We start from the raw sequence: 15,457 nt of genomic DNA on the forward strand, positions 1-15,457 counted from the left end.
CATTTATTTAACAGTGCCTTTTATAAAAGAGACTATATAACAAAAAAATTACCATTATGTAGAATATTTTTGTACTTCACTTTTATTTGTTCCCATGTTCTAGTGTGGTGACTCTGACATTACAATGAACAAAGTAATTATGCAATTATTAAAATACAAAAATTTAGGCTAATAAGTGATAAAAACATCTAACATGGCCACTTCTAACGGATTTAAATTGTCTGCTACTTTTTGCCAGCCCTCTCTCCTGGCTTTTGCAGACTTTGAGGTGTTCCCTGGCGTTTTAATTAAACATTAAAATTCCGAATAAACTTTGACTAGTTCTTGCTCTGCTAAGGAGAAAAACTGTGCGCACTCTTTGGCCACGCCCACGCTGAGCAGCCAATAGCAGCGTTGCTGATCAATGTTTCTACTATCGATACATATCCCCTTTTAACCAGCGCATGAACGCGCAATTATCTCAGATGACTCAATCCAGCTATACTAATCATATCCGGCAAGTGTGTTCGAAGAACCGAGTTAGCCAGATCATGATTAGCACAATGATATCATCTTGGATGTCTCATTTGATCTCGGATGTTTTAAGCAACGTACGAAGAACGGGCCCCTGATCTGGTATTTAAGGTGAGGGAACAGAGCAACCTTTGGGAATCTTTTACCAGGAGAATCCCCCGCACAGTAATGCATGTCAGTATTTTCCTGTTGGAAAACCCTAACACATTACTGTGTGTCTTTGTCAGGAAAACATTACTTACTTTTAGAGTCATCTTTGAGTAAATGATGTCATATATTTTTTGAATTGGCTTTTAATAATTTACTTCTGTAATTGGCATGAGATATTTTTACCTGACAAATAAATGTTACATCTTGATTTATTCTGCATTCTTTTGAAATCATTATTTCCAGGAGATTAATGTGTAGTCTGGTGTTTCCGCAAATTTTGTCCAGACTAGATCAAACTGGAGGCACTTTGAATGGACCATGGGGCACATCTTAGGAAGACCTCCTGATTTCTGACTATTCCCTGACTTAGCATGTTGTACGCTGCAAATATTATAAAAAATTACACCTATGGGTCTGCAGTGAGCGGCTGCATTGGGTAAAATATTTGCACTGCACCCTCTGACTATTTCAGGACTGGCTAGTTTGTGATCGTGAGCGCGCAGTCGCGACGTGACGTCTCAAAGCGACACTAGGTCCGTGATGAACGAATAATTGAAAGTATGGGATAATCAGAATAATCAAAGATCTAAATTAATTCATAATCAATATTTATGATTATTTTCTAATCAGAAATACGATCTAAATTTGATTATCATTTGAAATTGGAGTCAGATTACGCATTGAGCTAAAGTAATACTAAAACTAAGTTCCAATAAATTAAGTGAACTTCACTGGATCGCTGAAAAGACATACACGCTTTAAACCTTCGCCAGACCGTTGGATTCCGTCGTTGGGCTAATGGATGGTCCTTACACAGTTTTTTCTCATCCAGTTACCAGAACTCCCCTTAGTTCTTGGATTTCCATGGCTAATTGTCACAACCCAAATATTGACTGGTCAAGAGGTGTAGTTAAAGGTTGGGGAACTAACTGCTCTTTCTTTTTGCCGTTCTACTGAGATACTGGAGGTATACCCAGGGCCATTATCGACACTCTCCAGGTGGCCTGCCAATCTCAATCCAGACATGTCTAACACTCAAGGGCTACCTGTATCTCGGTTCAAATCTGCCACCACGAAGTGCCCAGCCTTTCATCCCGAGTCGTCTCAAGTTCGCCAGGGCGCAGATGCACTGCAGCTTCCCATTTCGAAGACCCAGAGTATTATGCCTCCAATGTTTCTCTCTGAACTGTCCAGAGTTCCTTCAGAGTATTCTGATCTCAAAGAAGTCTTTAGCCAGTCCCGAGCCACCTCCCTTCCTCCGCACAGACTATATGACTGTGCCATAGACTTGGTTCCTGGAGCATGCCCACCGAGGGGTAGACTTTACTCTCTCTCTGCCCCTGAGAGGTCTGCTATGGAGAAGTACCTCAAGGAAGCCATGGTTAATGATTTTATTCGTACTTCGACCTCACCTGCTGCAGTTTTTCTGAGAAGGATGGTGACCTCAGGCCTTGCAGGGGTCTACAGGGGTCTTAACCACATCACCATTAAGAACCGCTACCCCCTGCCCCTGATGACCTCTGCTTTTGAGATCCTGCAAGGTGCCACCATATTCACTAAATTAGATTTCCGAAATGCCTCCCATCTGGTCAGGATTCGAGAAGGTGATGAGTGGAAGACCGCTTTCAAGACCCCGACAGACCACTATGAGTACAGGATAATGCCCTTTGGCCTGGTCAATGCCCCAGCCATCTTCCAGGCATTGATCAATGATGTCTTGCGGGAGATGCTGAACAAGTTCGTTTTTGTCTACCTTGATGATATCCTCATTTTCTCATGCAACTACCAAGAACACATTCAACAAATTTAGAATTTCCAACACGGTAAACACAATCTTCAACACGAGGCAACGGGAATGAATCGGGTTTAGTCAGTGCATTGACTTTCCTATAATCAGTGCAGAATCTGGACGTACCATTGGACTTGGGGACCAACAAACACGGTGAACACCAGGGACTACTACTGGGAACTGCTAACCCATCTTCTAGCAGATAGAGGGTTTCTTGTTTCATGAGATTCCTTTTGACTGAATTAACTCTGTAAGCCTTTTGCTTAACAGGGGCATATGAGTCAATGTCAATATTATGTTCTATGACATGAGTTGTTGTGGGAAAATCATTAAATAATGTTGGATGCGTACTGATCAAATTTCTGAGATCGGTTTGAGCAGAAACGGGTAAATGTGAAAATTTTGTGGTTTCAGAATTTAACAAACGAGCAGTCAAAAATTAAGCACTACTCATTTTTAAGTCATCACTCTCAGGTGAATAGTCAGACAGAGAGACATTCACAGGTACAACTGTTGCAACAGCGGCCACATTTGACACATAAGAACGAGTTACATAAGCCTTAAGCATATTAACATGATACACACTTGATTTTCTCCTGCGGTCAAAAGTATTCACAACATAATCAGTCTCCTCTAACTTTGCCTGAATTTCATAAGGGCCGACAAATTTAGCTTGAAACGGAGAGCCTGGTATTGGTAATAAAACAAGAACTCGATCCCCAATCTGAAAAGAACGTTGCACGGCCTCACGGTCATAGGCACTAGACACTTGGTGTTTGACATCTAATTGATTCATTACTTTTGCAAACACCTTTGACATAAAATTACTACCCTGATCAGATTGAATATATCCCGGGGCAGACCAAACGTAGTGCAGAATTTGATAATGGCTTTAACAATAGCCCGAGCTTTAAGAGTTCGCAAAGGGATTGCTTCAGGAAATCTGGTTGTCGCACACACTAAGGTTAACAGATAAGAGTTTCCAGATTTTGTTTTAGGCAGAGGGCCAACACAATCAATTAAAATACGCTCAAACGGTTCTCCAAGCACTGGGATTTGTTTTAACGGAGCATGGGGAATAACCTGGTTAGGTTTACATTTATTCATTTTAGCTGACGCTTTTATCCAAAGAGACTTACAATTGCTATATATGTCAGAGGTCGCACGCCTCTGGAGCAACTAGGGGTTAAGTGTCTTGCTCAGGGACACATTGGTGTCTCACAGTGGATTCGAACCCGGGTCTCTCACACCAAAGGCATGTGTCTTATCCATTGCGCCACCACCACCCCTGGTTTACCGGCTAGCTGGCAGGCATGACACGACTTATATAACTTTGCTACATCAGATTTCAAAGATGGCCAAAAGAAATGTTTTAACAAATTATCATATGTTTTCCTGATGCCAACATGGCCTGAGAGTTCATGTTCATGTGTGGCGCTTAATACCTGTAGTCGATAAGGCTTTGGAACCACAGCTTGGTAAACAGTACTCCAATCCTCCTCAGCTTTAGGCGGAAACCATTTACGCATCAACACCTCTCCATCGCAATAATAAGCAACCAAATGCTTTGGCAAGGCAGTTTGTTTCACTGCGGTTCTGAAGCAAGTATTCAGAGTGGGATCAGCATGCTGCGCTTTGATCAATTCCAGTTTACCTAAAGGCAGATTAAAATTAGGAATGGCACACACATTCAACTCATTCGCATTGTTTACATGTTGATCAGGTTGATCAGGAACATCCGTAGACAAAAAAGATTCAGAAAGATCCACAGTCTCCTCAAACTTACGAGACTGAGCACGAGTCACTGCACAAGCACTAAACACATCAGGAAATGTTTCACGTAACACATTGTTACCTTTATTTACATCAATGGGGTAATCCGTCACTTCAGGTAAACAGAAAACTTTCTTACCCGCCAAATCATTACCAAGAATGAGCGATACTCCCTCAACAGGTAACTCAGCACAAACAGCCAGCTTGACAAACCCTGAACTAGTACATCAGCCCCACAGCTAGAATGGGTAGAAAAGGATAGCGCACTCTCTAAGATAAACGACTGAGCAGACCCCGTGTCCCTCAGGATGCGGACAGGTTTGGCTTCAGACCTCGACTCATCAACTGACACTGTTCCACCAAAAATAAACGGTTCAAATGTGGACTCAGCGGTCGAAAAATATTAACCTTTTGACGAACATATTCAACTATCAACTAGGACCACACTCTTTGAAGAGTGAGGCTTTCTGCTAGATTTCCGTTTCAAAGCAAGACAAGCTGAAATGAGGTGCCCAGAATCATGGCAATAAAAACATTCCCATATTGTCACTACCTGCGTTCTCTTTACTCAAAGTCGCAACATCTTTAACATTTTGTGTATGAACATAAGAATTGCGCTTAATAGGTGATGAAAAAAACACTCGGTGAGTGAGTACAAATTCCTCAGAAAAAACAGCTGCCTCTGTAAGAGTAGACACTTTCTGTTCATTCAAATAAACTACAATTTTATCTGGCAAACAATTTTTGAATTCTTCCAGCAAAACTAACTCCTTGAGTTGTGACTTTGCTAGCAGAACACCACTTTTCAAACAAAGTTGCCTTATCAGAGCGAACTCCACAAACTTTTGTCCTGAGGATTTTACATGATTCCTAAATTTTTGACGGTACGCTTCAGGAACTAATTCGTAGGCGTGCAACACAGCATTCTTCATCGCATCATAATCTAAACTCTGCTCAAGAGTCAACGCGGAACAAACTTCTTGAGCTTTCCCAACCAGTTTACACTGCAACAGCAGCGGCCAAACATTTCACAGCCATTGAAGCGTGGCGGCGATGCATTCAAACACAGTGAAATATGTATCCACTTCACTTTCACGAAAGAGCGGGACTAACGCTTTAACTTAATGGTCAACATTGGGTTTTGTGGAGATGGCAGCTCAGCGGGATCTATGCTGAATGGTTCCTCAGGTTTGGGCTGCTCTGTTCCCTTACCCACGGAATTCGATATTGGATTTGCAACACCCGCTAGCTCACCCTCCACTGGCAAAATCCCAAAACTCAAAAACACTGCTGAATTCCCTTCCCTTTAAAGTAAAAACCCAGAGGCAAACGATAAAAGATAAGGCAACTTTCATTAGATCAAATGAACTATTTGTTTAATGAATCTGGTCGTTCAAACCAGGGCAAAGTTTGAACATCCCAGACGAGCCCCCAATATATGTTACAACCATCTAGGGCAGAGGTCTTCAATCCTGCTCCTGGAGAGCCACTGTCCTGCAAAGTTTAGTTCCAACCCTAATCAAACACACCTGAATCAGCTCATCAAGCTCTTCAGAATCGCTTGAAAATTCAAAGGCAGGTGTGTTGAAGCAGGTTGGAACTAAACTCTGCAGGACAGTGGCTCTCCAGGAGCAGGATTGAAGACCTCTGGTCTAGGGCCAGCTGCAACATAAATGAATGTGCGCTCACTCACAACGATAATGTTCAAACAAATACCAATTTATTAACTAAAATATAATGAAAACCAGAAACAAAGGGGTTAAATTCAGGAGTGGACAAGGCCAAAATAATAAACAAAAAATAACTCATTTAGTACCCTCTAAATTCCCTAAAAAAGAAATAAATCACATTAAAAGAAAAATACAACGCAACTTCCCTAACTCCTTAACCCAAAACATAGAATAAACATATGCAAAATAAATGGCGTCACACTCCCTACTTCCCCTAAATTGAGTATTTACAAATAATATTTACACAATATAACTGAAGGCCAAAGTAATTCAAAACAACCTAAGAGTTATAAATCAAATGAAGAAAAGCAAGTTTCACAAAAGGCACATACAGTGCAATGCAATAATGAGTACACCCTCTTTGAAAAGTAACATTTCACACAATATGACAAGGAACACAAAGATATATTTCCAAAATGTTCCCAGACTAAGTTAAACACAGGTTCTGTTGTGCCTTTGAACTCAAAACAAAGGCTAATAATATAACTTAAATTATTTTTATTTCAGTTTTAGTGAAAGTGGGGTGGAACAAAAGTGAGTACACCCCAGTACATTTAGTACTTTGTATGGCCTCCATTATTTGCAATGACAGCCCCAAGTCTCCTTGGCATGGAGTGCACAAGTTGACAACATTTGGCTACATCAATCTTTTTCCATTCTTCAAGGATGACATCTTTCAGAGCCTGGATGTTGGATGGAGAATGATGCTCAACCTGCCTCTTCAGTATTCCCCAAAGATGCTCTATAGGGTTCAGATCAGGTGACATACTTGGCCATGGAATCACTCTCACCCTGTTCCTCTTCAGAAAGTCAGCAGTGGCCTTAGATGTGTGTTTTGGGTCATTGTCATGTTGAAAAATGGCACGACGACCAACGGCCCGAAGTGATGGAAGCATCTTAGCTTTCAGTATAGAGCAGTACATTTGAGAATTCATGATGCCATCAATGAAATGCAGTTCTCCAACACCCGCAGCACTCATGTAACCCCACATAAGAACACTACCCCCTCCATGTTTCACTGTGGGCACCATGCATTTTTCCTTATACTCCTCACCCTTGCGACGCCAGACTGTTTTGAAGCCATCAGTTCCAAAAAGATTGATTTTGGACTCATCACTCCAGAGTATAGAGTCCCAGTAGCCTTCATCCTTTTCAGCATGTGCCCTGGCGAACTCTAGACGGGCTTTTTTGTGACTGGGCTTTAGGAGAGGCTTCCTTCGGGGACGACACCCATGCATGCCATTCCGCTGCACTGTACGGCATATTGTGTCACGTGACACATTCACTCCAATTTCAGTCTCTACTTCCTTAGATACCTGTTGTGCACTTGCATGCCGATTTTCCTCAACTTTTCTCATTACAAGCCGCTCCTGCCTGGGTGTTAATTTTCTTGGCCGGCCTGTACGTCTCTGTACTTTGGCTGCAGTTCCATCTGTCTTGAATTTTTGGATCACTTTTACAACCGTGTTCTTACTGATAAGTAAGGCTTTACTGATCTTCTTGTAGCCCTCACCTCTCTTGTGTAAAGCAATAATCCGCTTTCTCAGATCCAGAGACATTTCCTTGCCATGAGGTGCCATTGCTGACAGCAGGAAATGGGAAAGGGTGGTTTGCTTTAGGTAACAGCCTTTTGTAGGCAACTGCCTAATTAACACCTGTGTACTTACTAATTAGACTCACCTGTGGTTAATTGTTTGTTCAGGTCCACATTGGTAGCCTAAAACGTTGCTTTACTCAGAGCCCTTCAGTGGGGTGTACTCATTTCTGCACCACCCCACTTTCACTAAAACTGAAATAAAAATAATTTAAGTTATATTATTAGCCTTTGTTTTGAGTTCAAAGGCACAACAGAACCTGTGTTTAACTTAGTCTGGGAACATTTTGGATTTTGCAAAATAATACAATTTTGGATTTTGCCGTTATAAAATTCGATTGCTGCCATGGACACGTTATTTATTAATACAGATAGCGGTAAGTTCCACAGAAAACAGCATAACATGGATAAGGAAAACAAAAAAGAAAACCAAATATGAAAAGTGAAGGACCAGACGAGACAGAAACTCAAATTAATAGTTTACTCAAAATTTAAAATTCTGTCATCATACTCACCCTCATGTCGGTCTAACCATAAGACTTTCATTCATCTTTAGAAACAAAAAAAAATATTTGTAATATTCACTCATCATTTCTGTCGATTTACTGAAATACATAAAAGTATATGATTCAGGCTGTTTCGGAAACTTAGACGTGCGGGCAAGAACAAACCGCATTGGTTTTTGCGCACACGTTTGAGCTTCTGTTAACCATAAGGTGTTATGTGTTTATATGTGAAAAACCCCCCGGCAAAATTAAAATTTGTTTATCATATGAAGACTTGGATTGAACCTTCACTCTTTGTGTAACATTTAAGATGAAGTTTTCCACACCTTATGTTATACTTAGGAAAATGACAGTTAAGGGGCTTTATGCAACACTTATCATTTTTTAAGAGATTACTAAAGGCAGGGTTGCCAACTCTCATGCATCTGGCGTGACACTCACGCTTTCAGCATCAATCTCACGCTCTCACGCACACGCAAGAAATGTCACGCCAAAATCCATTTTTCTCCCCTCTCAATCCGTTCATTTTCTGTTGATGACTATCTGCCTACAACGTTCTCACTGCAGTATATTCTGATCGTTGATTCGCTGAAAACCTTGCACCTGATACGTCAGTTGCGTGTGAGAAGTTCAGAGAGAGTTCAGAGCATAGGTTCGGAGTCGGAGCCTACTGATGCGCATTTGAAAGTTTGGATGACAATCAAGGTAAGTAGATAACAAAATGGTGTGCCTTTCACTCACGGGTGTAATTTCCTATGTGGACAGGAGGGACATGTCCCCCCCTCTTTTCGAAATCCCGTTCGTCTCTTTCAAATTAGTTTGTTATGATTTTTTAACCACACGCCGTCATCGCCAAAGAGGAGCAGGACCGAGCAGGACACGGAGCGCTTGCCTGTGTCACTGCGCGCAGCCGCGTCCAGGAACGTTGCTTGCACACACTAAAAATACCTCACTGAAAGTTATAATGAGCAGGTATCGTGCTGTCTGTGAATGTCGGAATCAATCTGTTGCAGAGAGGACAACCTGGAACATTTATTTTTGAAATGCAATATGGAATTAGACCATATCGCATATATCGATATAGTTCAAATTTGTGATCCTTGCTCCCCGCGCCCCCGCTCCTCCTTATCCACTCTGCGTGCGTGTTTAGAGCATGTTATGTTATGAGAGGCGAATCATGACTACTTCAGAAAACCCAGCACAATAGGGACTACCAGGCAGTGACATAAGTGTACGCTGAAATAAAGTCTTTCACCTCCGAAAAACGGACTTTCTTGTCCTGTCAGCCGTTATCCTGTTCTCGTAGAGCACACTCAATTGCACGCGCAAATGCAGCGGCGCGCGCTGTATCGCCTCACTGATCCAAGTGCAAAAGAAACTACGAGCATGCAACGCCGTTACGTTGTAAATTACACGAAATAAAAGTAATGCAGGTATGATACAGATTGTATTTGCAATGTACATAGTCAATTATTAATGGAGCAATAGTGGTTCATGGTGTTATAAGAGGTAAATGTGGTGGGAGGTTGGAGGGCTGTAGCCTGTCTCTCATTTATTGTTTACAAGCACATTATGCATTTTAGTAAATAGAGACTGCATATATGTCGTTTGCATTTAGAGAAAAATACTAAAACATGTTTGAGGTACTGTGCGTTTTAGAAAGTCGAGGACAATAAATGGCAAATGTGATTGGACGAATTCATCCAATGGGATCGCTTGTTAAGTTAGCTGCACGCAAAATGTTAAAATCAAAATACTGCACGGCCGGTTACTGCACAGATACCTCTTACTATGGACCAACAGCTAACGTTAGTTCTGCGAGTTGAACTCCCTGCATCAACAATGTTTCCTGACACGATGAACATCAGCTAGCTTCAGGGTGAGCGGAGAGGGACATTGGATTCTGTTTACAGACCTGCTGCAGTTTAGTTAGCTGCTAGTAAACGCATTATTATCGATCTGTGATATCGTCGGAGTCATGATTTATTTATGCTCGGATTGGTGTCTAGCTGTTGGAGTTCGACAAAAGTGCTTCCAACGTGTTTAGCTGCTAGCCCTTTACCTAGGTTGGATCGTTTGATATCTAGCTTGGTTTTGTGACTCAATTTCAATGAATGCCGAGTGTGTCAGTCTCAGTTTTGTTGAATGCTATAAAGCCTGGTTTCCTTGTCAAGGTAGCCTGTGAAAATGTATCGCAACCCCAGCTGCCTAGCCCTATACCATTGATTACTACAGCCAGGGGCAATACAGTATGAACCCCCCTAGACCTGTTGGTTTCTGTTTCCTCAGCCATGTCAGCTAGCCTCAGACTATGTACATGCTATGGCTGCTCTGCTTGTGTTGGTTAGCAACAGAGTAGCTTACCATGCCAGTGACGTAGTGGAATGCTGAAATCCAACATGGCGGCGCCCGTGTAACAACAACAACATTTTCAACATACCATTTTATCCCTTTTAACAAATTCTGCCATTTTAATAATTGTACCAGTGAGAATAAATAAAATACATCTGTTATATCACCTTTACTCAAATTTTCAGTTCAGTTCATCTTTAAATTAGTAACATAAAGTCTTAAATGAACAAGAGTAAATGAGAAAATGAGATGCGTGAGATCCTGTCAGCAGCGGCAGATTTTAAAGTGACAGCAGCCACTAATTCTGTAGTCAGTAAAGTTAGCCAAAGAACAAAGGGAACAGAGAAAATCACTCACTGCTCTTGACTAAAGAACGCTTGCAGCTTTAATAAGGATTAATCTATATTTAATTTATAATTTACGCAGTGCGGACTGTTTGATAACCTAATTCAATTTCTGTATATTTCATACCTGTTAGACAGGAAGGGCACAGGAAGGGCACATGTAAATATTACATTTATTTTTGGGTTTATGTGAGGAAAGTTTTAAGTTCACTTATATTAAAAGTTGTTATAATTTTCAAAAGTAAAAAATCTTTTTCATGGAGACATCAGTAGCTACAGTGATACTGGCCTTCATTCATAAAAAAAGGCATTAAACAATTGTTTAAAATATACTGTCTTTATGTTGTTTCTATATTACAGTGGAAATTGAGTCTCACATTATTTAAACTTTATTTGCATACAAAACATTAATGGTGAACATTTTTGACTTTATAAAATGATTCTCTCAAGTCTTGGCAATTGGCCCCTATTAAACAATAAAGAAAGTAAGACATATTTTTCTTATACATAGTTTAGTAGCCTACTATATTCTTTTTGGCAGAGTTTATCATTATAATCAACTTAATTATTTCCTGGATTTTGTATCACCATAGTCCCTAAAGGACTAATTAAAATTGTGAAAAACATTTTTGCTTTTTTTAAAGTGCAAAAACTTTTCCCCCCATTTTGTGTGATGATCAAAAAAATGATCAAAGGTTGCCCAGATTGTGTTGAGCCTGCCACAGTCAAATGCGGATGCTGAGCAAACCTTTTCAGTTATTGGCCTAAACAAGACTGACACCAGGAACAGACTGTCACTTGATGGCACCCTGTAGTCAGGTCCGAATCTTCAAGATTGTGTAATCCTGTAGGCATTTTTGAGGAAAAGTTGTTATACCACATTTTTAGAAAGTTCAATGTCTCCTGAATAAGGATCCACCGTATAACATTGAAATAAGGGTCCCATTTTCTTGTAATTGTTATTGAAACAATAGGTGCATTATTCACAGCCGAAACACTACAGGTGGATAGGGTAAAATTTTTAAGTTATAGATATCACCATAAAACCTTTCCAGTTTTTCACTTACATAGAGACAGACATTTTTTGTATTACAAGTTTTCTGAAATGTCATGTTTACATATGCAAATGAGGCATACCAGTATATATATATATATATATATAATTCGAGGGGCAGGCATACCAGTACGCGGTTCTCCCTTTCGGGCTAGCCCTGTGTCCTCGCGTCTTCACGAAGGTTGTCGAGGCAGCCCTTGTTCCTCTCGACGACTGGCTGATCCTAGCTCACTCTCGAGACAAGGTTTGCGAACACAGGGACCTAGTGCTAGCTTGTCTGGGCCTTCGGGTCAACTGGGAGAAGAGCAAACTCTGCTCCGTGCAGAGGATCTCTTTTCTTGGTATGGAAATCGACTCGGTCGCCATGTGCGCGCAGCTTACGAGCGAGCGCGCGTAGTCACTGCTAACTTGCCTTCGTCAGTTCGAGGGAAACTATTTCAGAGGCTCCTGGGGCATATGGCATCCGCAGCCGCAGTAACGTCGCTCGGTTTGCTTCATATGAGACCGCTTCGCGATCAAGTCCCGAGGTGGGCATGGCAACACGGCACGCTCCGAGTCCCAGTGACTTCGACCTGCCGTCAGACCTTCACCCCGTGGACGAACCTCAGTTTTCTATGGGCTGGAGTGCCCATAGAACGAGTTTCCTGGCATGTTGTTATATCAACAGATGCCTCCACAATGGGCTGGGGCGCCATGTGCAATGGACATGCTGCCGCGGGCTCCTGGACAAGACCCCAGCGCTTTTGGCATGTCAATTGCCTCGAGTTGCAGGCTGTACGTCTCGCCCTGCACCGCTTCTGTGCGTTGCTCAGGGGTCAGCACGTATTAGTCCGATCAGACAATACCGCCACAGTAGCGTACATCAACCGACAAGGTGGTCTGTGCTCCTGTCGTATGTCGCAACTCGCCCGCCACCTCCTCATATGGAGTCAGAAGCATCTGAGGTCGCTTCGAGCCATTTATATCTCGGGAGACCTGAACCGTGCAGCCGATCTGTCTCGGTTTTGGCCTCTCGCTGGAGAATGGAGACTCCATCCCCAGTCGGTTCAGCTGATTTGGGATCAGTTCGGGGACGCACAGGTAGATCTGTTTGCCTCCCACGACTCGTCCCACTGCGACCTGTTTTATTCTCTGACCGAGGGCACGCTCGGCACGGATGCACTGGCGCACAGCTGGCCGCGGGGCCTCTGCAAGTATGCGTTTCCCCCAGTGAGCCTTCTTGCGCAGACTTTGCGCAAGATCAGGGAGGACGAGGAGCAGGTAATTTTGGTTGCCCCGTATTGGCACAACCGCACCTGGTTCCAAGAACTAGTACTCCTCGCGACAGCACCTCCCTGGCCAATTCCTCTGAGAAAGAACCTCAGGGACGGGGCACCCTATGGCACCCTCTATCTTTGCACCCGATCTTTGAAATCTCCATGTGTGGTTCCTGGACGGGACGAGGCAGGTTTGAGTACCCTACCACCAGCGGTGGTGGCTACCATCACTTCCGCTAGAACATCGTCCATGAGACATGCCTATGCGTTGAAGTGGAACCTCTTCGTCAACTGGTGTTCTTCTAAACTTCAAGAACCCACGAAAGGCCCGATCAGTGTCGTGCTTTCCTTCCTGCAAGAAGGGTTGGAGCGAAGGCTGTCTCCCTCCACCCTGAAAGTGTATGGTGCCGCCATTGCCACACATCATGATGCAGTTGATGGTAAGTCCATTGGAAAGCACGACCTGATCATCAGTTTCCTGAGAGGAGCGAGGAGACTGAATCCTCCTCACCCTCCTCTCGTTCCCTCTTGGGACCTCTCAGTGGTTTTAACTGCTCTGCAGAGTGCTCCCTTTGAGCCTCTGCAATCAGTGGAGCTTAAGTTCCTGTCAATGAAGACAGTGCTCCTGGTTGCATTGGCCTCCATCAAGAGGGTAGGGGACCTGCAGGCATTTTCAGTTGACGAAGCGTGCCTGGAATTTGGACCGGCTAACTCTTGCGTGATCCTGAGACCCCGGCCTGGATATGTGCCCAAGGTTCCCACCACACCCTTTCGAGACCAGGTGGTGAACCTGCAAGCGCTGCCCTCGGAGGAGGCAGACCCAGCCTTGGCACTGCTCTGTCCAGTACGCACCCTCCATGCTTACGTAGACAGAACGCAGTGTTTCAGGACTTCAGACCAGCTCTTTGTCTGTCATGGTGGGAAGCTGAAGGGAAAGGCTCTCTCCAAGCAAAGGTTGTCTCACTGGATAGTGGACGCCATTGCTTTGGCTTACCAGCAGCCAGGTCGACCATGCCCCCTTGGTGTGACGGCCACCCGGAGTGTGGCATCCTCTTGGGCTCTAGCGCATGGCGCCTCGCTAACAGACATCTGTAGAGCTGCAGGCTGGGCGACACCTAACACGGCCTCTGGGCGACCCCCACGTGTGTAGTCCACTGTAAGCCTCTCTGAGCATGTGTCTTTACCTCGGCAAGCCACCTTGCCACCCCTGGGTTTGAAATATTCCACCTGCGGCTGGACACCCCAGTGATTCTCAATATGCAGCCCCCTGGGGTCATGTGTATTCCAAGTTCCCCCCTTCGGGCTGGGCATAATTGCATATTTCCACTGATATATGCTTCCCAGTGTACCTTGGCATAATTCCAGCAGCCATTAAAAACTGTCCCTTTCATGTTAATGTTGTTTTTTCATTGTTTACATGTTTAAATATTCTGAGAATGCATAGTTTAGATATAATGTTTAATGTTTAAACTGCAATAAATGCATTAAAAAGTTTTTTTTTTTTTTTTGGCAGCCATTTTGTTTTTATTGTTTATGCCAAAACAGTGATGTTTACAACTTGTTATACAGCAGAAATGGATTCAGCACCTAAAAATCATATAGAAACAACACTTGAAGTACTTTTCCTCAAAAATGCCTACTGCATCTTATCCAGGGCTATTTATCTATTTTGGGACTCGACTACTGTGAGTGATGGGAAGTTCGGATCATTTTACTCACTCGTTTGTTCGATCTCATTCATTAAAATGAACAAATCTTTTTTGAGTCATTTCGTTCATTTAAGGGGCTTTAAATGTTATACTTTTAACAGCCAAATTCCCCGAACACATCCACCTACGCAGTCTTTATCATATTCTGAATTAAGAAATCATTATAATCCAGTCAAAAATAATTTACAGGGAACATAAATAATTACTTTCCGAGTCTTTCGTTCATTTGTCACGTGACAGACGCAATGAACGTTCATGAACGGATTGAACCCTGCTTCAGATACGAGCCTCCTGCAGAGGTAGTGAAGCAGGCCAACACTGCCACTAAGGCATAGGCTACAACAGGCCTAATGTGTGAAACTTGTGTTGTGGTTTTCTGGGGAGGTGGAGTAACGTCTCGGTTACGTATGTAACCCTCGTTCCCTGAGTAGGGAACCTAGACGTTACGTCGGATGACGACGAATGGGGTTTCGCTTAGAAATCCTATCATCTTCGAGTATATAAAACGAGCCAATGGCAAAGAAATGCCATGGGTCTGCGGAATTTGCATAGCGTAACTCCGCCCCACCCTGGGAGTATATAAGGAAGTACGCTGGCAACATGCAGATATGTCTTCGCTGAGGAGCCGAGACTGAACTCAGGCGTTTCCAGCGGTACAGCGGAAGTGGCAGGGAGACGTAACGTCTC

Source organism: Rutilus rutilus, assembly GCF_951802725.1.
Source record: "Rutilus rutilus genome assembly, chromosome: 12".
NCBI lineage: Eukaryota > Metazoa > Chordata > Actinopteri > Cypriniformes > Leuciscidae > Rutilus > Rutilus rutilus.